At 40.1% G+C, this 23,729-nt stretch overlaps 1 long non-coding RNA gene across 1 annotated transcript in view; it reads left to right on the top strand.

Moving 5' to 3' along the window:
• The first annotated feature begins 20,962 nt into the window (after positions 1–20,962).
• Positions 20,963–23,729, top strand: part of LOC141571138 (uncharacterized) — a 104,500-nt gene continuing 101,733 nt past the window's right edge. The window contains exon 1 of the long non-coding RNA XR_012495818.1: positions 20,963–21,038. This is a non-coding gene — a long non-coding RNA (uncharacterized LOC141571138). The remainder of the gene's footprint in view (positions 21,039–23,729) is intronic.

The raw sequence follows: 23,729 nt of genomic DNA, 5'->3' as shown, positions 1-23,729 counted from the left end.
TCAGGGGTAATCATGGTGAGGATTTTTGCATGAACTTTAAGTGTAGGTGTAGTTTCTACCTTCAAGTGTTTTACAGTACAGTGAGGTAAGAATAAGTTGTGAGATAAATACGTAATATGGATCATATGGTAAAGATGACCAGTGTTGGAGGACTTCGAAGTTTGAAGAGATCATGGAGGGCTGAGGAGGTGAGGAGAGGTGTTATGGGCTCAGAAGCTGGGCAGGATTTGGAGAGAGAAGAGAAGGAAGATGGTATTCCAGCTGCTCATGGGAAGAGTTGGAGGTGGGAACTAGTGAATGAGACACATGGTTGATGGAGTAGAAGACACTGGTCCTGTTTTCGCAGACACCATTTAGGAGGTGATGGGGGATACACTGGTTTGGATAATGTGGGACCATGATGTGGAGGATATGTAACAGGTCTGCCCAATATAAAACAGGATGGCTGAAGTTAAATGAAGAATCTTTCCCTCCTTAAGTTGATTTTGAGGGTGGAAGGAAGTGATATGGGAAAGATGGGGAAACACATTGAAAATTCATGTTTTGTGGGGTTACTGGTAGGGAATTATGATTGATTTATGTTGGATTTCCTAATAAAGTTTCCATAATAACTTTTATTGATATTATTTACACTAAAAACAGTATAACAATATTAAAACATTTTTAAAGAGAAGTTTATTTTCACCACTCTGCTGTAAGAGAGAAAGCAAGCTAGTATTATTTTTGTATATGCTTTTCCAATCTGGTTTCACATAATTGCACCAAGAGGGTAATAAAATTTTGTGTTCTGCTCTTTTCACATAACACACATTTTTCCATAGTGTTCATAATTATAATTTTTAATGAACACATAATATTCCACTGAGTCACTTTAACCAAGTTTGCTGAAGTATTAGAGTATTTTTGAAAACTTACATTGTTTTCTACCTTTTGTCATTATACTGCGTTTCCCCGAAAATAAGACCTAGCCAGACAATCAGCTCTAATGAGTCTTTTGGAGCAAAAATTAATATAAGACCCGGTCTTATTTTACTATAAGACCCTGTCTTTATAATATAATATGATATAATATAATATGACATAATATAATACAATATAATAATATAATTTAAGACAAGGTCTTATATTAATTTTTGCTCCAAAAGACGCATTAGAGCTGATTGTCCAGCTAGGTCTTATTTTCAGGGAAACATGGTAGATAACACCATAAGGGACACCAGTATGCTTGTGACGTTTTTTGGCTTCTATTGAATTACTTCCTAAGCACATATTTTCAGGAGGGTGAGTACTGATTCATAGACTAGGAACACATTATAACACCTTCTATATGATATCAGGTTGTACTCAAAGGCCCATACTAATGGAAGATGCCACCAGCAGGAAATGACAGTGCCATTGTCTGCTCAAATTTGGAGAAGGAAAAAAAAGCACTGTTGTAGATAGTAAAATATTTCATTCACTGGAATTTCTGTATAACTGTGAGTTTTGTTCTTTTAAAACATTTACTTTCTAAATAATACGTTTCTAAACTTATTTCTCATTATTATCTGTAAATAATAATGAGTCTGAAGTAGATCAGAAAGAAAAGTAACTGATATGTGATTGGGGCGAGAACAATGAGAAGAAAAGGAGAGAGAGCAATGGATAGGGATGATGGCAAGACGAGAAAAAGAAGACGTGTGGTGTATAACTGTACAGTTGTAGTTAAATAGTGAAGGTGCCTATTGGAGCTCTTTGGTTTCTGAATGCTGTCAGCCTTATCTCTCCCAAGGGTGTGAGAGTTTCTGGGAGGGTCAGGTCTGATAATTCCCATTCTACTTCCTCAGCTGTGGGCACCACCTGAAATTTTGTGTTTTTCTTAAAGACCCATTCCACCAGGGCCTTCTGTCTTTCTTCACGGCTTCTATCTGCAGGTGGGGCTGATGGCCTTGCTCTTTGCTAGCTGGGCATGGAGGTGGGAATGCTTACCAGGGCCAGCTGTACATCCTGAAGCTTCCTTCTTTCCTGTTCGGCCCTTGCTTTTGGTCTTTCCTTTGACAGGTATTTGGGAAAGGCCTTAACTGTTGACATTGGTCTCTGGCTTTGCCCTTCCATTATCTTAGATCCCTGTGGATCACAGCTGTGGAGAGAGAGTGCACAAATATTGTTTTGATTTTTTTCTTTTTAAAATTAAGTTTCTAAAAAATTTACGCATATTAGTGCAGGACTACACGTAGGACCTGTGGAAGCTGGCTGGGAAACATTTAAAGAAAGTGCTGGGGTGGCAAGGACTCCTCTAATACTTCACACGTTTTCCAACCTTATATTTTTGTCAACATTTTATTAGCAAAAGTATAAATATCAGGAAGTTTTAATATAATTTTAACCATCATGGAATGTCTGATTTGCAGAAGAAATCTGGGCTATAAGAAATAATTTTTTTTCTTCCGGAGTGATTTTGCAGGTTCTAAGCAATGGAGGCGTTTCCTCTCCTTGAAATTCTTTCCCCCCAGGTGGTCATATGACTTGCTCTCTCACTTCCTTTAGGTCTTTGTTCAAATATCACTTCCTCAGAGAAGCCTTCTCTGACCATTCTTGCTATGAGTCTTTCCTCCGTCACATTCTATTCCCATATCGACTTTATTTTTCTTTAGAACAATTATCTGATACCACTGTTATTAACTTATTTTTAATTATCTCTCTCAATGGCCAAAACAAAAGTTCTGAGAAGACAGAGCCTTTGGGTCTCACTAATCACTGTATCCCCAACTCCTAGAACATTGCCTGATGCATAGTAGGTGCTCAAAAATATTTGTGGAATGAATGAATGAAACAAAAGTATTGGATCTTTTGACTTAAAACAGAAAGAAACATTCTAAAAATGATTGCACTCGGAATAATACTCGGGCATTGGAAGAACTGGAAGAAATGTATTGAATACAACAGAGGTAGGGTATGAAGTGAAGATGGCTTAGGGAACCACAACATTCTTGATAGTAGAAATTTAAATGCATATCCCACTGCCAATCTCATTTTCATGTGTGAAGTATAGCCTGTAATGGGAGCCTGCATCTGACAGCATACCCACAAATGTGGAAGCGCTAGTTCCCAGTCGTGAGTAATGGGGAGGATGGTGGTGGTTGACTGTGCAGAATCTGAGAAGAGTCAGGATGCAGTTACACTACCAGACTTGGATTGATACAATTGGGGTTAGAGAGCATAGGAAGTAGGTATTTCCTTTTCCCTCTCCCTCTCTCCTTCCAACACAGCCATGCCATTCTCTTTTCCCGGAAAGTATCAGATCTGGAAGTAGAAAGGAGCAAAGGGTGACCAATCATCCCCTCTTCTACAAATCATAGTGATTTTAGCCACTTGTGGGAGCCTAATGAAGCACAGGGTCTCAGAGCCCAAGTGAGGACACTGCAGAGATGTAGCTGGCATTAGGAATGTGTGTAACTGTCCAGGGCTGTTTCTCTCCCTTACTGCTAATGTGACACCTTTTCTCCCACCCTGAACTACTCTGAACGACACAGGGCAACATATCTGAATTATAATTCACTATTTTTCTGAAAGTAACTGGCGTTTGCTTTAACCTTTGGGTGTTAGGAGATGGGAATTCTGTGAAAGAAATTTCACTTGTTCCTTGGACAAGAAATGAGGTCAGGCCTTGCAAGAGAGAGGTTTCCCCTGTACCTTAGAAATCCTGGATGCCAGGTGAAATAGATTGGACCTGCCTCTCTAACTGCCTGGTATGCCTGCCCTTTATAATGTGATTTTGCAGCTCTTCCCATCAAGGGGCACAGTCCATTTCTCCTGAGTGCAGCACAAAGGACCATATAGCAGCCCCAAGCCTAGGCCTCAGGAGGTAGTCTCCCATGGCTTTGTGGCTTGAGACAGGGAGGAGAAGGGCAGAGGTGCAAAGAAGAGCACATTCCTTACCTGACCGTTAAATCTGCTGAATTCAAATGGTGGTAGCAGAGAAGTGTATTGATAAGGAAAAAAAATTCTGTTTTCTTTAACATGCTTGGACATATGGGTTTGGATCTTCGTGTTTGACCTACCAACTACCCCCAAACTTTGGCTTGGAATCCTGCCACTACCACACGAACAAGCCTGAGCTAGCTGTTGAGCGATCTGGGACATGTGACCCAGTCGATGCTGTCATTCCAGCCATCATACAACCACAAGACATGTGATGAGGCCATCCTAGGCGGGTCAGCCCCCAGACGAACCACCAGGTGACCGCAGACACATGAGCCAGCCTGGTCAAGAAGGGAAAAGCCTGGCCCACATCCATAGGCTGCACAGCTAACTCAGGCACTTCAAGCCTTGTTGTGAGGATTTGTTACATAGCAATAGATAACTGATACACCTAGACTCAGGGAAGATAGTTGGGGTACAATATTTGGTTGAATTTGGAAGTGCTTCCCCACTCAGCCATGCAGAGGGGAAAATGGTGGTTTGGGTGTCTGTACTGAAATATTCATATAACCAAAGAGCCAGAGCAGCTGGCTTCCAGACGCTGACACGGAGTTCCTTATGTGGGTGCATGTCTAAACCTTGGCTTCAGTCATGAAGCTAAAGCGACCAGCACTGGCCCTTTGGACACTGCCTCAATCTTGGACCTAACAGTTGGAGAGAGCAACCTCCAGGAGGATTAGACCACTTCACAAAGGAGGCAGGAGCTGTTAAGCTGGGGGTGTCATTTGCTTTCCAAACAATGACATGGGAGAATCTAATTATGTGAATATAATGATTATATTGGACTGTTGGTCCTGACAACTCTTCATTTCAGTGTGAACTCTGCTCGCACCCTGCCAAGGGCCCTCCAAACCCCATGAAAACCTGGTCATAAGTGGCAGGATGTCGATGATATTAGGATGTAGGAGTGATAGATACAATGGAGCAAGATGGTACAAGCCCACACTTGGTGGTAATTGAAAGTGTAGTCAGAGGAGAAATGGAATAAAGAACTCCTAAGATGCAATCACCAAACTCAATTTATAGCCACCCCCCACCTCGCAGCCCCTTCACACTAATCTCATTTCTGCTTGCAATCTGTCAAGAATTTCAGAACTTTTCATGGATAAATGCTGGAATTAGGACTTGAATTTCCTTTAGAGATAAAGGCTCAGGACTGAAAATGGTACTCTCCTGGTGGTAAAGCGGCTTTCGGGTACAATTCAAAGGAAATTTTGTATTTGCCCAGGCTGGTAATTTTAGGAAATTGACGTGTCAGTCAATGCACCTTTCATGTTCTGTAGAATGTACGAACTGTAGTGGCTGGCTGATTGCTAGACAATAAAAAATGATTTTCCCAGGTTTCTGAAGATGGTTGTGGCCTCTGTGGAGCCATCTGATGATGGTTGTTTACAGCCTTGTTTATTGTTTTTTGGTCATAATGCTGAAGTCTCAGAGCACTTTGCCGTGCGTGTAAAGGCTCTTAATTGACTTGACAGAGATGATGGCGTCCACTCTCAGCTGCTCCCCTTGCTTCTTCCTTTCTCTTTCTGGAAGCTTTGGTCAGATCTTATTTCCTCTGTGGTTTGAGTTTCAGACAAGTGTTTGGAAATATGTCATGGAAAGAATCACAGTTTCTAATATTTACAATTTAGACTGTAGTTTCTTTTAAAATATTAATGTTTTCTCAGTCAGGTTAAGTCATTGCATATTTGCCTTTCTTTATTTGCTTTGGTTCTTAGTCAGAAATTTCAGACTCAGTTTAGTAGGTTTTGTTTGACTCCAAATATCAAGGGGATAAAGGAAAATTAATGTGACAGGCATGTCTTTCCCGGGTTAGGGATCAAATGGCTCCAACCTCAATCCTTCCCTGAGTGTACTGTCTGAACACCCACCTGTAGAAGGAGGTACCGAAACTCTAAACCCCTCAGGCTCCTGCAGCATGCTTGTTTGGTCAGAGATCCATGAATGTCTGGAGGGGAGAAGCCTGGTCTTCTTTGGTCATATATCGCTGTGCCAACTGCAGGGTAAGACTGCAGCTGCTCAGATGATGGGGGCCTCAGTGAGCCATGCCCAAAGTGCAGTCAAAGTCCTGACTTCCCAAATGGTCTAGGTGTTCAGGAAGCTTCACCCTTACAGTAACTAATCCTCATCAATCATCTCCCCTCTTCCCAGAGTTCTTCTGTGGAAGGGTTCCTGGCTGAATTGCCTGGAATCATTGGTTTAAGATGTACCAAACCTACATCCCTTGCTGATGTGAGGCTGTGGCGATCTAGGCTGCAGGGCCAGAGCCTCCGAGGAACATAAGAGCCTGGAAGAATATGAGATGTCTGAGGAATGTCACATTGGAAAGCCTTTCCTCCCAGGTAGACCAGAATCTTCTCAATAATAGGATGGCAGTGAAGTCTCTCCAAAGGTGGACATCAGGCTCCTCAGGTAGGGGAAACAGTGCTAGGGGTAATTGCACACCCACATCTCAAATGAAAAATTGCTTAATCATCACTTCTTTCAGTTCTCAAGTGCAGATATTTGCCAAGGAGCAAGTGGGCATGAGGAGCATTGAGTTAAGGACAGTTCCAGGATTCAGCCATTGAGACCAGCACCAAATCGCACACCATCCATAGCCAACACCACCTGTTTGGGAAGAACCATTCTTTCTCCAAGGTCATTAGGTCATAGCCTCTGCACCTGCTCTTCTGTTCTAATCTGGATTCCCTCCAAGACAGACCATGAGTTAAGAACATGGGGTGTAAGTAGTTTATTTGGGATGGGATTCTAGGAAGCATAGTTGGGAAGTGAGTCAGAAAAGAGATGAAAGATATTAAAAGGTGTATTAATGAGCAGGTAACCAATAAGGGCAGCTGGGACGCACCCTGATTGAGCACCCTCTGAGAGACTGCAGAGCCACCTCAGGACTGTTGTGCTGAGGCACAAGGAAACTGGGATACTGGTCCACCAACTAACATCCATTATTTGTTAAGGGTCACACTAACTTCTTGGCCTTTGACTATAAGTGGGTGTTTTAGCAGAACACCCACTTATAGTCAAGGACACCCTCAAGCAGAGAGATGCAGGGCGGCCTTATCGTGTGACAGAAGTGTTTGCCAGTGGATTCTCGAAGAGCTGAGGGGATGTGAATGGGATATGAAAAGTGTCCACTACTCCGTGTAAGACAGACCATGCCAGGGCCTCCAGGTTATGTGCTGTTCTTGCTTATTCTGTTGAGTGGTGGGCAATTTTTCTTATCAAACAGAAGAAAATAACACATACATGCATATATTTAACTCCTCCCCAAGGAGCCTACCATGTTCAGAACAGAAATGTGTGAGAATAGGCTAAGGACGCATACAATGGGAAACACTAAAGAGTTGGTCCCACCTTGAGGCATGGGGTTAGTCTTTTTGTAGCCCCTCCCAATTCAGTCATTGACTGAGGTCTCAGGGAGTGGGCTTCAGCCATTTCCTGAGAAGGGGCTTCAGGAAATCTCACAGTAGTTGGGAGATGGTACATTGGCAGGTAAAAGGGAAGAGGGTGCGTGATAACAGCATCTGTGATACTCCTCTTTCCCATCACAATTTTAGTGGTTAATAACTATTTAAAATTTTTCTTTGATTGTAGCTTACTTAGCACACTGAAGACACCACTAATGTAATATCGGGACTATGTGACAAGATTCAATATTATCGTTGTTTTCCATCCTTTCCCTTTCTCTCAACATGATTTTGATTAAGCTAAACATGCAAGTCAGGAAGAGGAAACATTTCAGGTAGCTATGTTGCTTACAGGTGGGGCTAATATGTTGACATGCTGCATTGGCATTTCCTTTGCTTTAATGTGTTGTAATAAAATAAAAACATCTTTGACTCATCCTCAGAGAGTTTTGTAATATGTTCCCAAGTGAGTGGTTGCTGCTTTACATGAGATGCCACATGGAGAATTTGAATGACCTTTTCAATATTAACTAGTTGGGGATTTATGGATAGATCCAGAATTTTCAATGGAATAAATAATCACTAGAGTTTATTTCCTTCTATTGGGATCCTAATAAGCAGAGGCAAATGCTTCACCAGGAGAATAACCTGCTAATGGCGGGAGAAGACATTCTTAGGGATTGAAATAGGTTTTCATAATGGAAGGAGTGGGTTGACTTTGCAATCTGCCTGAGTCAGAAACAGTATTTACTATGTGCTTCTGTTTGACCTTAAGGCTGATACAAATTGAAATGGCAGAATTGATTTCCTCCTTAATTTATGACATTGCAAGAGGGACAACAAACTCTTGTTTTCCTGCCTCTCAGAGAAATCTTGTCTCGGTTCTCCACGAAGAGGCATTTTCATATTCTGAAGAAAATTCTCTTGAAATGTGTAGTATTAATGTCAGAAATCCTGCTTGTCTTTCTAAAGATAATTACCATGTTTGTTAATTCACAGAAGAAGAAAGCAAGGCTTATTGCAAAATGAAAAATCCAGAAGTTGTCTTATTCCTTGGATTTATAATGGTCATGGGAGGGGTTATGAGCTTTAGGAGAAAGGACTTTTTCAGGTTGGATTTTGGGTCACCTTTCATGAAGTTAGAAACAAAAAGGAGGCAGTTGTAGAGATGCCTCACTTAGCTGTTGGTCGACTGCTAAGTTGGCTCAATGCTTGGGAACGTTTTGCTCCTTACCAATGGCACAACCCCTGCTAATGGCTAAACCAAAACCTCGTTGACTCCTATATTTGTTACTTTTAACATAAAGGAAGTGATCCAAGGAGAGGATTGTTTTCCAAATATGCCAATATACCAAGAAAATATTTATTTTGGGAGTCATGTATGTGAAATGCTTGTAAAACTGAAAATCACTATAGAAATGAGAAGCATAATTATTGTTATTGGAGAAAGACTTGAGAAGTATTCTCTAGGCACAGTTGGCCTTCATATAACATTCAGAGATCCAGAAGATATCATCTGAGTGGTGGTGCCTGCAGAGACCTTGCAACTCTTTGAACATCTGCTGTCACTGGCTTTATTTAGAGTCAGGGGCACACCCCGGGACAGGAACTAGCCCTGAGTGGGCTCCATTCTATAAAGAAGGCTTTCAGATGACTTGCCCATCCAGGCACAGTCTCTTGATCACAAAGTTTGGTCAGATCCATCTGAGGGATGTATGCTTTTAAAACTATATAATACTTTTTGCATATAAATATAGCAAAAGAAGTAATTGATAATGGCCGAATGCAGTGAAGTCATATCATGTATGCATTTAACTAATATAAAATCGACTACTCCAATTAAGCAAAATGGGAAAATATTTCCATGATTTGCTCTGAAAAAATTATCCCCAGTCAAATTACCTCTTGGCCTTATATTCCCAGAGGAAGGAAGGCCACTGCCAAAATACAAAGAGAAACAATACAATTTATAATTCTTGGTTTTTGAACACCAATGGATCTGTGTCCTGGTGAATTCAAATCTGTTGAAGGAATTTTCAAGGATAATTTAGGCCAAAGCTTATTTGTAGGGTCAAACCTTTACATGACATACACATTCTAGAAATTCTATTTATAACAACTAGGGTTTATTTAAGTATAAATGTATACACACCATCTACCAGCATTCTCATTGTAGCTAAGCACACTTGCAGCTCAGCCCCATAACTAAACCTTAGGAAATGCGTTCCACTACGTTTTACCAGGCAACATGAAAGAAGTGTGTGATGAGGCTCTGGTGTCTCCTCTCTTCACAGGGCCTGGCCTTGGAGAAACACCAAGGTGGTCCTGGTATGGTCTGATCCCTCCATCTCTTTGGTTTTTTGGTTGGTTCTGTTGGCTGAAGTAATCTACATCCTACAGTAAAATTATAACACTTGTTGCTTTCTCCTGCGTTAGTAAATCCTAAGGCATTCTTGGTTATGAATCTACGATAGAAAACTAATACAGTTGTTTTATTTCAAGTTATACGTGAGAGTCCTTGGATTTGGGCAATTTGTACAATGATTTTATAGTTGCTACTTGATAATGGCTACTGTTTATTGACTATTTACCACAGACATAGGCACTGCTCTAGGTGCTTTATGAAGAGTAATTTATTTAACCCCTACGTCAAGTCTATGATACGAGTACAATTAACATCTTGGTTTTCCAGGGAGAAAAGTGAGACTCAGAGCAGTCAGGTAACGTGCCCAAGTTCTGAACTCTTGTTTTTTGTGGAATTGTGATTTAGCACAGGTAGATTTCAACAGCAGGTCCGGTTCTCCTGACTTCTCTGCTATACTGCCACCTTGTCTGCCATGTGGAAAGGTCATCAATTTTGTAGATGCGAAAGTTTAAGCCCTGAATTTCTTGATGAGACGGTACTAAAACCAGAGCAAATATCTCTGGGCATGTGGTCGCCAGGGTCAGGATTTTTAGTAAATCATGGTGCTTGTTGAGAAACTCAGGTGCTCCCCAGTCTGAATGGAGACACCTTTCAGCTGCATATAATAGAAGAGCTAGGACTGGGAAGTGAGGTGGGCTAGGAATGGAACAGCATGGGATATTAGGACAGAAATCCTAGGCGGCCAATTATGAATGGACATGTGGTCCCTCACTCTGTGACCTCTTTTAGTAAGTTGGATGTCTTTATCTTTCCGAGCCAAGAGTATGGTCAAATATTGTAAGATTCCATGTAGTTTGTTGAAAACTAATGAATGTGAAATATAAGCAGAAAGATAACATTATAGTTCCCACAACCAAGTTTCCCCTATTTTCTGGGCTTCAGACCATCCACAGGGCACAGCAACCCCTTATCCATCTGTTTCCACTTGGTGAGGTAAAAAATCAAATCATCACACTGAAATCAGTGAAACCAATCATGCTGTTCTTGATGAGAAAGCAATGAGATTTTTTTTTTTTTTGGCTTTTATTTAAGACTATAAAGCAAAAGTATTCAATCATGCCTGAAAAAAAATACGTAACCATTATCACATAAAGATAAAACTAAAGGATTGTTTCAGCCCCGCATTAGCCCTTCCATCACACTTTAAGCGCCCTGCTGCAGGACATCTGCACACCACTGATTCGTGGAATGAGAGCATAGGAGTACGAAAATATGTTCTCCACTGTCCCAGGTCATTTAATGTTTATTTTTCAGCATGCTGAGCTGATGTTTTTTTGTTGTTGTTACTCTTTAGTAATTCCAAGCTTTAGTATTGTCCTACTCAACAAAAATATCATAAAAGCAATCTATTTTGCAAGTAGTGTATTTGATTAAGTGACATTCCATTCTTGGGAAATATAATTGTTGAAAATTGTTTGTCAATTGTTTATTGACAAATACCCTTTACTTAGCTGAATTCCCCTGAATTCATGTCTTTAACTAGCCCCCAAATGAATTAATTAGAGGATAAGGATGAGAGACTTCATGGTAATTTAGGTTAATTTGATCAGAATGGTGTTAGCTTGAAAGATTTCAGAGAACTCTGTTTTGAAGCAGTTAGACTGTATGGAGTGTCTCCAGGTGACTTGTAATTACTTTCGTCTCCTTGATATTAACATGTGAAATAAGCACAGAAGAGGACTGTACTTACATTCTATTATTGACATCCTCATAAACACTCCTACCCACCAACTCAATGAGGGATTCTACAAGACTTTGCTGAATCCTTCATTGCTAGATGATGTGCTGATTTTGTGTGTGATTTTATTTATTTATTTATTTATTTATTTATTTATTTATTTATTACTAAAGTACAGCTGAGAAACAATACTTAAAAAAAAAAAGATTTACCAAGAAGTATGACTTAGTTATATTATGTAACACAGTTTCCATTGTGACTGAAAGTAGTGAATGGAATGGGAGAAATGAGATGATAGAAAACTAGATTTGAGCAATTAATGATTAAATTTGCAACAACTACCATCCGTTTGCATTTTAGGCTTGATCCCAAAGATAGTTGTTTTCATTCTGTTTCCTTTTGACCTGATTCTTACTCCTTGTTGCTCCTTGAGAAAAGCTGAAAATCATGTCCTCTAATATATAAATGTATCTCCCATCCCATCAGTTCATATTAAAATGTGATTTTTAAAAGCATTGTTTATGTTCCTCCATTTTTATCTAATATGGTTTTACTTTTTCTGATTCCTGTACAATGCTTGGTCTGCCTAACTTTATGTCTTCTATAATTCTGAAACATTTCTAGTGTTCTCGCTAGAATGGGAATGTATGCTCCAGCTCTTAAATACATCTTGAAACTTGAGAAGTTGAGAAACAATATACTTATAGGCAGTTGAATTGTAACTCCAGTAGCCAGTTTATTCTGTCAATATTATTCTGATTATACAATTTCTAAAGCAATCTCAGGAGAGGAAAGTGAGATATTGGAGGCAGAAGATGTCATGGGATTTCATAATAGAAACTGGCAACTATCTTCAAGGGAAGTTGGTATATGAATGTGTATTTGGAAGAATGGTCAAATTGCCTGTCCATTGGGAATACCAAGAACTGATTTGTCTCGTAGTAATTATTTCAAAGTGGCCCAGTGGACTTGCTTTTGAGTTAACCAATAATTTTCTCTTGGTTTAAACACTTAACTCAAGATGTCTACTGTGTTTCCCTGAAAATAAGATCTCGCTGGACCATCAGCTCTAATGCATCTTTTGGAGCCAAAATTAATATAAGACCTGGTCTTATTTTACTATAATATAAGACCGGGTCTTGTATAATATCATATAAGACCGGGTCTTATATTAATTTTTGCTCCAAAAGACGCATTAGAGTTGATGATCCAGCTAGGTCTTATTTTCGGGGAAATGCTGTATAATTGAACTAATCTCTACCACCGTCTCCCATTTTCCTTATCCCTCTTTCCAAGTGTTTCTTATCTTGAATGGAGCCAACACCCATTTGGCCGTGCAAAACCAAAGTTAGGAATCATCCTTGATGCCTCACTAAACTTCGCCTCCAATTTTAATGGAAAGACTTACTGATTCTACCCTCTACATATCTCTCAAGGACACTATTTCTTTGCTCCATTGCCACCACTGTCCTAAACCAAGCCACATCATCTCTTGGGTGGGCTTCTGTAGTAGCCTGCTATGGTCTCCCTCACATTGTCACCTTTAATCTTTTCCCTACACTACAGCCAGAATGATTATATGTACCAACATGGTAATCTCTTCTCTATTTAAAACACTTCAATGGCTTTCTCTCACTTTTAGGTTAAACACCAAATTTTTTTAACATGGCACTAATGGCTTGCACGGTGGTGTGCTTATCTCCTGCTCTGACCTCATCTCACCCCTCACTGCTCCTTTCTCCCTAATTTCCAGCCACACTGGCTTTCTTTCAGGCCCTTACAACTACCCTGTTTCCTCCTTGCCTTTGGACATGCTCTTGTCTCTACTTGTAACTTCTTTTTTCTGTCTTTGCCACAATCCTGTGCACCCTTCAGGTCCCAAGTCAATTACTATGTCCTCATTGCAGCTTCCTGGAGCCCCAGACCAGTTCAGATCCCCTATAGTCTTACCCACCTTGCCCCCTCATTACACCTCATTACAATGCTTCTGTAAAATTGTGCTCATGACATTGTGGCTTTATAAGTATTTCTGTGATGACTTCATTATTATACATCTCTCCCACTAGACTATAAGTGCTAGGAAATCAAGGATTATCTATCTGTCTATCATTTATCTATCTCTATCTATCTATCTATCATCTATCTATCTATCTATCTATCTATCTATCTGTCTGTCTGTCTGTCTGTCTGTCTGTCTGTCTGTCTGTCTATCTATCTTCTATCTATCTGTGAAAAAAAATCTAGCCTAAGGAAAGCTTATACGAGTTTATTTGAGCCAAACTGATGACAATTGCCAGAAAGTAAAATATCAACAGATTGAAAAAATGCTCCAGAAAATGGCAGTTTTGCAACTTATTTTGTATATTAGAATCAAAGGAGGAAGGTTACATGAAATCCATTGGTGGTAGATTAAGGGGGTTGGAAAAGGCAAAGCAGGGAAATCTCTGGGATTGGATAAAAAGTAAATTTTTTATTTTTACTTCTTTTACATTGGTGGGTACAGGATAGTTTCCGTGTTTCCCCGAAAATAAGACCTAGCCAAACAATCAGCTCTAATGCGTCTTTTGGAGCAAAAATTAATATAAGACCCAGTCTTATATCACATGATATTATATAAAAGCAGGTCTTATAGTAAAATAAGAGTGGGTCATATTAATTTTTGCTCCAAAAGACACATTAGAGCTGATGGTCCGGCTAGGTCTTATTTTCGGGGAAACACAGTAGTAGTTAGCATTTTACAGCACATAGAGATGGTAATCAAGGGACAAGAACAACAACGAGGGATTCTGTAGTTTCCTGCTCTGGTGCAGGTAGGTTGTTCCCTGGGCAATCTGGAAAAAGGCATTACTCTGACATTCCAAGGGTGTATTATCATAGATGCAAAAACACAATAGACAGGCTCACTTAAGGTAAAGATTGACCTTTGTCAAGGAAGCTACAGGCCAAAGATGTGACTACCGGCCACCACCCGCTTTTACGTAGGAATTTTTATATTCAGATCATCCTAACGTGGTTAATTTCAGACTCTGAGTTTGTAGGGCACACCATGCTGGCCTCCCCTAAGCTTGTCAGGTTTAGTATGTAGCCCCTTTCTCATCCACAAATTTATTTGACCACTGTACTTTTTAGTCACTTTTTAGGCATGTGTATTACATTCTGAAGGATATCAAATTTAGAGATGCTAAACTGGTGTGATTAATAATGCAAATAACTGATTATAATACAATGTGACAAGGGTTTCAATTCAGATATTCTCTTAAGTTTTATGGGAAAACAAAAATGGAATATTTTTATGCCTGGAAAAACCAGGGAAAGCTTTGATCCATATTTGTTGAACCCTAGAACAGACTCATGCTTTATGGATGAGGTCAGAATACAGCCCTGATAATAATAAGTCCTGATTCACTGAGTGAGTCAGAATAAGTTACTTTTCTATTTCTCTTTCATCTGTAAAATTAAGATAGCAATATTGACCTACTCAACAAAAATATCATAAAAGCAATCTATTTTGCAAGTAGTGTATTTGATTAAATGACATTCCATTCTTGGGGAATATAATTGTTGAAAATTGTTTGTCAATTGTTTATTAATAAATACCCTTTACTTAGCTGAATTCCCCTGAATTCATGTCTTTAACTAGCCCCCAAATGAATTAATTAGAGGATAAGGGTGAGAGACTTCATGGTAATTTAGGTTAATTTGATCAGAATGGTGTTAGCTTGAAAGATTTTAAAGAACTCTGTTTTGAAGCAGTTGGACTGTATGGAGTGTCTCCAGGTGACTTGTAATTACTTTCGTCTCCTTGATATTAACATGTGAAATAAGCACAGAAGGGGACTGTACTTACATTCTATTATTGACATCCTCATAAACAGTCCTACCCACCAACTCAATGAGGGATTCTACAAGACTTTGCTGAATCCCTCATTGCTAGATGATGTGCTAATTTTGTGTGTGATTTTATTTATTTATTTATTCATTTATTTATTACTAAAGTACAGCTGAGAAACAATACTTTTTTAAAAAAATGATTTACCAAGAAGTATGACTTAGTTATATTATGTAACACAGTTTCCATTGTGACTGAAAGTAGTGAATGGAATGGGAGAAATGAGATGAAAGAAAACTAGATTTGAGCAATTAATGATTAAATTTGCAACAACTACCATCCGTTTGCATTTTAGACTTGATCCCAAAGATAGTTGTTTTCATTCTGTTTCTTCTCCATTTTCTTTTGACCTGATTCTTGCTCCTTGTTGCTCCTTGAGAAAAGCTGAAAATCATGTCCTCTAATATATAAATGTATCTCCCATCCCATCGGTTCATATTAAAATGTGATTTTTAAAAGCATTGTTTATGTTCCTCCATATATGGTTTTACTTTTTCTGTTTCCTGTACAATGCTTGGTCTGCCTAACTTTATGTCTTCTATAATTCTGAAACACTTCTAGTGTTCTCGCTAGAATGGGAATGTATGCTCCAGCTCTTAAATACATCTTGAAACTTGAGAAATTGAGAAACAATATACTTATAGGCAGTTGAATTGTAACTCCAGTAGCCAGTTTATTCTGTCAATATTATTCTGATTATACAATTTCTAAAGCAATCTCAGGAGAGGAAAGTGAGATATTGGAGGCAGAAGATGTCATGGGATTTCATAATAGAAACTGGCAACTATCTTCAAGGGAAGTTGGTATATGAATGTGTATTTGGAAGAATGGTCAAATTGCCTGTCCATTGGGAATACCAAGAACTGATTTATCTCATAGTAATTATTTCAAAGTGGCCCAGTGGACTTACTTTTGAGTTTACCAATAATTTTCTCTTGGTTTAAACACTTAACTCAAGATGTCTACTGTGTTTCCCTGAAAATAAGATCTCGCTGGACCATCAGCTCTAATGCATCTTTTGGAGCCAAAATTAATACAAGACCTGGTCTTATTTTACTATAATATAAGACCGGGTCTTGTATAATATCATATAAGACCGGGTCTTATATTAATTTTTGCTCCAAAAGACGCATTAGAGTTGATGATCCAGCTAGGTCTTATTTTCGGGGAAATGCTGTATAATTGAACTAATCTCTACCACCGTCTCCCATTTTCCTTATCCCTCTTTCCAAGTGTTTCTTATCTTGAATGGAGCCAACATCCATTTGGCCGTGCAAAACCAAAGTTAGGAGTCATCCTTGATACCTCACTAAACTTCGCCTCCAATTTTAATGGAAAGACTTACTTATTCTGCCCTCTACATATCTCTCAAGGACACTATTTCTTTGCTCCATTGCCACCACTGTCCTAAACCAAGCCACATCATCTCATGGGTGGGCTTCTGTAGTGGCCTGCTATGGTCTCCCTCACATTGCCACCTTTAATCTTTTCCCTACACTACAGCCAGGATGATTATATGTACCAAAATGATAATCTCTTCTCTATTTAAAACACTTCAATGGCTTTCTCTCACTTCTGGTTAAACACCAAATATTTTTAACATGGCCACTAATGGCTTGCACGGTGGTGTGCTTACCTCCTGCTCTGACCTCATCTCACCCCTCACTGCTCCTTTCTCCCTAATTTCCAGCCACACTGGCTTTCTTTCAGGCCCTTACAACTACCCTGTTTCCTCCTTGCCTTTGGACATGCTCTTGTCTCTACTTGTAACTTCTTTTTCCGTCTTTGCCGCAATCCTGTGCACCCTTCAGGTCCCAAGTCAATTACTATGTCCTCATTGCAGCTTCCTGGATCCCCAGACCAGTTCAGATCCCCTATAGTCTTACCCACCTTGCCCCCTCATTACACCTCATTACAATGCTTCTATAAAATTGTGCTCATGACATTGTGGTTTTATAAGTATTTCTGTGATGACTTCATTATTATATATCTCTCCCACTAGACTATAAGTGCTAGGAAATCAAGGATTATCTATCTGTCTATCATCCAGCTATCTATCTCTATCTATCTATCTATCTATCTATCTATCTATCTATCTATCTATCTATCTATCTATCATCTTCTATCTATCTGTGAAAAAAAATCTAGCCTAAGGAAAGCTTATATGAGTTTATTTGAGCCAAACTGATGACAATTGCCAGAAAGTAAAATATCAACAGATTGAAAAAATGCTCCAGAAAATGGCAGTTTTGCAACTTATTTTGTATATTAGAATCAAAGGAGGAAGGTTACATGAAATCCATTGGTGGTAGATTAAGGGGGTTGGAAAAAGCAAAGCAGGGAAATCTCTGGGATTGGATAAAAAGTAAATTTTTTATTTTTACTTCTTTTACATTGGTGGGTACAGGATAGTTTCCGTGTTTCCCCGAAAATAAGACCTAGCCAAACAATCAGCTCTAATGTGTCTTCTGGAGCAAAAATTAATATAAGACTGGGTCTTTATAATATATAATATAATATAATATAATACAATATAATATAATATAATATAAACCTCCTTTCTTGCATTAGTTCTTGCTACCTCAGTGTCTCACTTTTTTCTTTCCCTGAGTTCCTTGAGCCAGTAAAGTCTCTTTCCCCACCTTCTTTTCCCCCAAGTTGCTAGTTCTCTTCATTTGACAAAAGAACACCAAAATGAATAAGAAGAATAGAGTTTCTGACCCACCATTGTTTCTTGGTTCTTTCTTATCTATTTCTTTCATATTCTCCTCAGCTCCTTGCCTGCTCTTCAATTTAATTCAGGGCTGCACTTCCATGAGGCTCGCCCCCTTGAATCACCAGCTAAGCGCTGTGTTAGCCGTGGCGAGTGGACAGGCCACAACTGCACCATTGGTCACCATCCCCAAGATGTTTTATCTCCATGTCATCTGTGCTTCTTAAAAAAAAGTAAAAGACTAAATAATCCAAAATTGCTTAAGAATGAGCCATATGCTTTTTAACTATTAATGAATCATTGAAAATTATTATTTCAACAATCTTTCTGGGAGTGAAATGTTTTCCATGTGTGGGATTGCCCAAGTGGTCTTAGTAGCGCCTGCCATCTGGAATACTTGTTTGGTGTCTCTGGCTACATGACTTTTCTAACTTTTCCCTAACATCTCCAGAAACCATTCATGTCCTTAATTGCTCATTTTTCCCCTCTGAATTTTAATGAACAATGTGGCAGCTGAGGACACAGTTGGTTGGAGAGGTGATGTGATGAAAACTTGGCCTCGTCTGGATAGTCTGGCATCAGGCATGATTGCAAAGTTGCCCTCTTGCCTTCCTTTCTCTTCTTTTGGCTCTTTGCCTTGCCTAAGGCCCTCTTCTTTTCACAAGACATCCATCTTATATCACGTATAGGAAAGGTAACATCAAATTAATGCAGCTTTGAAAGATTATAACTGAGAGAATGGTGGGGAAATCATCGTACCTGGTTAATAGTGTCCTCATAAATATTTCATCAAACTACAAGACAGTGGACTTCCCTGCCTTCCCATTCTGCCGCCGACCTTATTTGGAAGACGACGAAGTGTGTGTGTGTGTGTGTGTGTGTGTGTGTGTGTGTGTGTCACAGGATGCAGTAATGGGATTCTGACTTAGAGTTAGCTGGAGCCCCACAACAATTGGTGTTAACTCTCTCACATTCCAAAACCAGGTGCTCTCTCAGCATCCTAAGCTTCCACTTAGGTACTGATTTAGAGACCTTAGCTGACCACCCACTCCTGATCTACAAGAAGGCTGGAGAGGCTACAGAAGAAGCTGAAGATTAGGTCAAGAATTTTTTTGGTGGAAGATTTGCCCTGGGTCCCACTGCCACCCCTCATGGGTGAGGAATAGGGAGGTTTCTCTCTTTCCTAACAAGCTGCGCTTCAAGCGACCACTGGAGCCCTTGATATGTAACCCTTCAAATCTGGGGAATGGTGTCTGACCCCCACTAGAGAAAGCTAAGGAGCTTAAGGCTGGATGATATAGTCTGTATTACAGAGCCCAGGAAGGCTGCAAATAAGCAGCAGGACCTGCACAGTGAGAGAGCGAGAGAGAGTGTAGAGGTGCCAGGCAGGAAAACTGTGCCAGGGACCTGCTAGTGGGGGAATCCCATAGAAGTGTGTCTGCCAAAACGCCAACAACGCACATCCTGAAAAGGCATTTCCACAATCAGGAAACAACACCCCAAGATCAATGTCAGTGAAGTAAGAGTTTTTGCAACCAAAGGAATAGGGGAAGCTCAGTGGGTGGAGGATTGAGGGGAACTGCATGTGAGGGAAGTAAGGAAGCTGGTCATACCTCTTTCTCACCGTGAGCTTCCTGCCTGACTTAGGCCAGGGCAGGCAAACAGAGAAGCTGAGCTCTTAAACAAAGTTCAACATTGATTATTGCCTGGCATATTGTCACTTCTGGCCACATGCCCTTGGCCACAGTAAGTCACATGTCTGAGTCCAAAGTCAAAGGGCAGAGATGTATGCTTCATCTATAATGCAGCCGTGGCAAGGATACAGAGGAAAGAAGTGATAAAGAATTGGAGCTCCAAATACAATCTACCATAGACAGATCCCTGGGAAATGATGAAGGTCCAGGACTAAACACTGCATATGGGAGGCAAGTGGACACCTATTGTTTCTGCATTGTTTGTGCCTTTAGTCCAGATCTATCTTGGGTGAATAGGTCGTAAAAGGAGCGAGGCAGGGAAGAATTGTGGTGAGTCTGCTTATGGAGTGAAAGTTCAATGATGTTTCCTTCTGTCATTTCAGAAGGGAGTTAGGACCAGCTTTGAAATTCCAGTCAACATGCCTTAACATTTACTATTTTGAAAGTCTCTGTCCCCTTACTGTGATTATTAGAAAATCTCTGAAATAATAGTCCTGGGAGCTTATCTGGGGATATGTTGTTAGCAAGGAGCTGAGGAAACTGTATCCCATTTTCAAATCAATCTTCAGAGGAGAAGAACCTAAGAAAATTGGGTAGATGGAGGCAAGAATAGTGGGCTGAGCCCTGGAGTCCATTCTAGGGAAGCAAGGATGGGAAGGTATTATTTACCGAATGCCTGCTGCATTCTAGGACCAGGCTAGATGTTTTTGTGGAGCATCTGATTTAATCTTCACCAAAAGAACATGATATGGTAGTCATTAATATCCCCGTTTAATAAATGTGAGAACTGATAAAAAAAGAAGTGAGTGACCTTCCCAAAGTCACAGAACTAGTGCCTGATTAAGGTAAATGGACAAAGGGGTCTGTAATGCATCCACCACTCAACTCTCGCCTGAGGTGAGAGATCCATTGTAGAAATATTCTTCCACACCCCAGAGCTCCAAGCTTACATACTTACACTACTTCCCACACTCTCACTGAGACCAGGAGAGTGCCCATTGGGGACCAGGGACGTGCCTTCTCAAGATGAGACACATGATGGGGGTTGATTGGACCATCTGACTGAACCGCATATGTAACACCTCCAGAAATATATAGCTTCCTAATCATTACAAAATCTTGCCTTGTCTCTTAAATTGGGGCTCCCTGTCTCCCAGAATGAAAAAGTCAAATCCATATCTGGTTTATTTTTCAGTGAGAGAGAGGCTCTGCCTTTCTAAGATCCCAAATAACTTCTCCACGTGATTCCTGCCTGTGGCAGGACCAGAGGTATGCTCCCCTTGGGCCCTAGCCTTCATTAGTTTCCAAGAAATAAAAACACGGTCTCTGCATCTCACTGTCATTTTTTCCCAGGCCCAATGCAGGAGAGCGTTGCCATGGCAACTGCAGCAGAATTGAGGACATAGAGGATATTTTGGCCCTGCTGTATCTTTGACCAAAAGTTATGCTGTGTGACTGTGACAGTATCATGACTGCCCATCTGGGGTGTGGCTGCATGTCTCCCTCTCAAAGTTATGAGCATTTGGATTAATTATTTTCTCTTTTCAGATACTTGTCCCTCATACTTGGTACCTTGCTTCATATCCATCTCACCAGTATTCAAATGTCCGATTGCCTGGCTGGCACTGGAGCAAAGCATATATGAGTGTTCAGCTGAGCACTCTGTTTTTCCTCTCTCTAAGCTCTCCCCAAATTATCCCTACCACCTCCTCCTCCAACACACACTAAGAAATATCAGTCACAAATGGGACTTCCCATGTTAGTGGCTGAGTCAAGGGTCATCTTTGAAAGATTTCTCAAAGTTATTTTTTAAATTCATGTTTAAAATGTTTAATGTTCTCTTATGGGGCAATTGGAGTAAGTGGACTAGATATTCGATGTGGTGAAAATTAATTGAAATGGAAAGGTGGTGATAATTAATAATCTGGGAGTTACATTAAGATGTTAATAGGATTAATCTCTGATTTATGGGAATATGGTATACTTATTTTATGTTTTGCTTAAATTTTTATATTGCACGTATACTGCTTTGTCATAATAAAATGTGTTTTAAATTATTAAGTAAAAAGTCAATGTCGTTTTTCAATGTTATTAAAATTCCAAAGCTAGTTAAAGTTTGTGGCTAAAAACAAATCAAAATAGTAAGTTTAAGTTCTACTTTCTTTTCACTCTACGCACGCACACCCAGAAACTCTGACATAACTCCTGCAGAATCACTTTTGAATATGTGAAAGGAAAAAGTAAAGGAGATGATGGAAATAGATGCTCTTTCACCAATGCTTACTATTTCCTCCATCCAAGAGCCTAAGATACTATGGCAGGAAAATTCAACAGTGAATCCACTCTTCCTTTAAAGCTTCCCGCCTTCCAACAATCTTGCTCATCATCCAGCCAGGGCCCTTAGTACGGGAAAGTGTCCTACCACTTTGTCCTTAAGGTGTCGTTTGGGAACCAGCAGCATCAGCATTACCTGGAAACTTGTGAGGAAAGTGAAAACTCAGGCCCCACTCTAGCCCTCCTAAATAGGAACTTGCATTTTGGCAAGATCATCAGGAGATTCAAATGAACATTAAAATTGAAGAAACACTGCCCGATAACCACCTCTAGACCTGAGGATTTTTCTTCCCTCCCAGGCAGTGACAACCCAGGAATTCTTGGCTACAGCTCATACCTATATCAGATACCATAACACATCCTGTGAATGGGTAATTTTAAAAACAAGTCCAGGCTATGAAAAAAAAAAAAAAAAAAAAGATTGGGACCAACATTTGGCTCAGCTGGTGCTACGACAAGTACTTGTCACTCTTAAACCCTGCCTTGCTTGGCTACTTCTGTTACATATGCCCATTGTATAAGTTATCATTGCTGCATACCAAATGAGTCCAAAACATAGTGGCTGAAAACAACAAGCATCTATCTTGCAGTTTCTGTGAGTCAGGAAAAGACAGTATTGTGTAGCTGGCTGGTGCCTCTCAGTCAAAGTCTAGGGTTGCCAGATTTAGCAAATAAAAATGCAAGATGCCCAGTTAAATTTCAGATGAACAATGGATAATTTTTTAGGACCGGTTCCATTCAATATTTGGGACATGAATACAATAAAAAGTTATTTGTTGCAACCCCGTCTAAGTCTCTCGGAGGTTCTGGTCAAGCTATTGACCAGGACTGTTGTCATCCTGAAGCATTGCAGGTAGTTAATTTTATATGTCCACTTGACTGGGTCACGCAATGCCTGGATACTTGGTCAGTCGTTATTTTGGGTGGTGTGCTTTTGGATGAGATTAACATTTAAATAGGCAGACTGAGTAAAGTTAAATGTGGGTGGGCCTCATTCAATCAGCTGAAGCCTGAATAGGACAGAAAGGCTGACTGTCCCATGAGTAAGGGGGAACTCTTCCTGCTAATTGCCTTGAGCTGGGATAGTGATCTTTTCCTGCTTTGAAACTTGAACTAAAACATTGTCTCTTCTTAAGTCAATCTGCCAGCTTTGGGACTAGAATTTAACATCACTAACTTCCTGGTTCTCAGGCCTTTGGACTTGGACTGGAACTTACACCATTGGCATCGACTCTCTTGAGTCTCCAGCTGGTGATGGCAGATCTTGGGACTCCTCAGCTTCCATAATTACACGAGCCAATTCCTTATAATAAATCTATTCACACACACACACACACACACACACACACACACACACACACACATGAGATGGTAACTGACCTATTCCTGGGTGAACCATCCATGAAAGAACAACAGAGAGTATGTCTAGTGTGGGAACCAGTCTTTATATAACCTAATCTTGGAAGTGATATCTCACATCCCAGTAGTTCTGCCATGTTCTATTTGCAGACCACTAAGTCCAGCCCACATGCAAAGGGATGTGAAAACCAGGAGGCAAAAATCACTGGGTGGCTACAGTTAGAGGCTGCCTGTCATACCCTTGCTTCTTTCCACCAGCATGGAAAT

Source organism: Rhinolophus sinicus, linkage group LG04 (genome assembly GCF_036562045.2).
Source record: "Rhinolophus sinicus isolate RSC01 linkage group LG04, ASM3656204v1, whole genome shotgun sequence".
NCBI classification, from domain to species: Eukaryota; Metazoa; Chordata; class Mammalia; order Chiroptera; family Rhinolophidae; genus Rhinolophus; species Rhinolophus sinicus.
The sequence above is the reverse complement of the archived record's forward strand: the minus strand, read 5'-3'. Positions and strand labels throughout refer to the sequence as shown.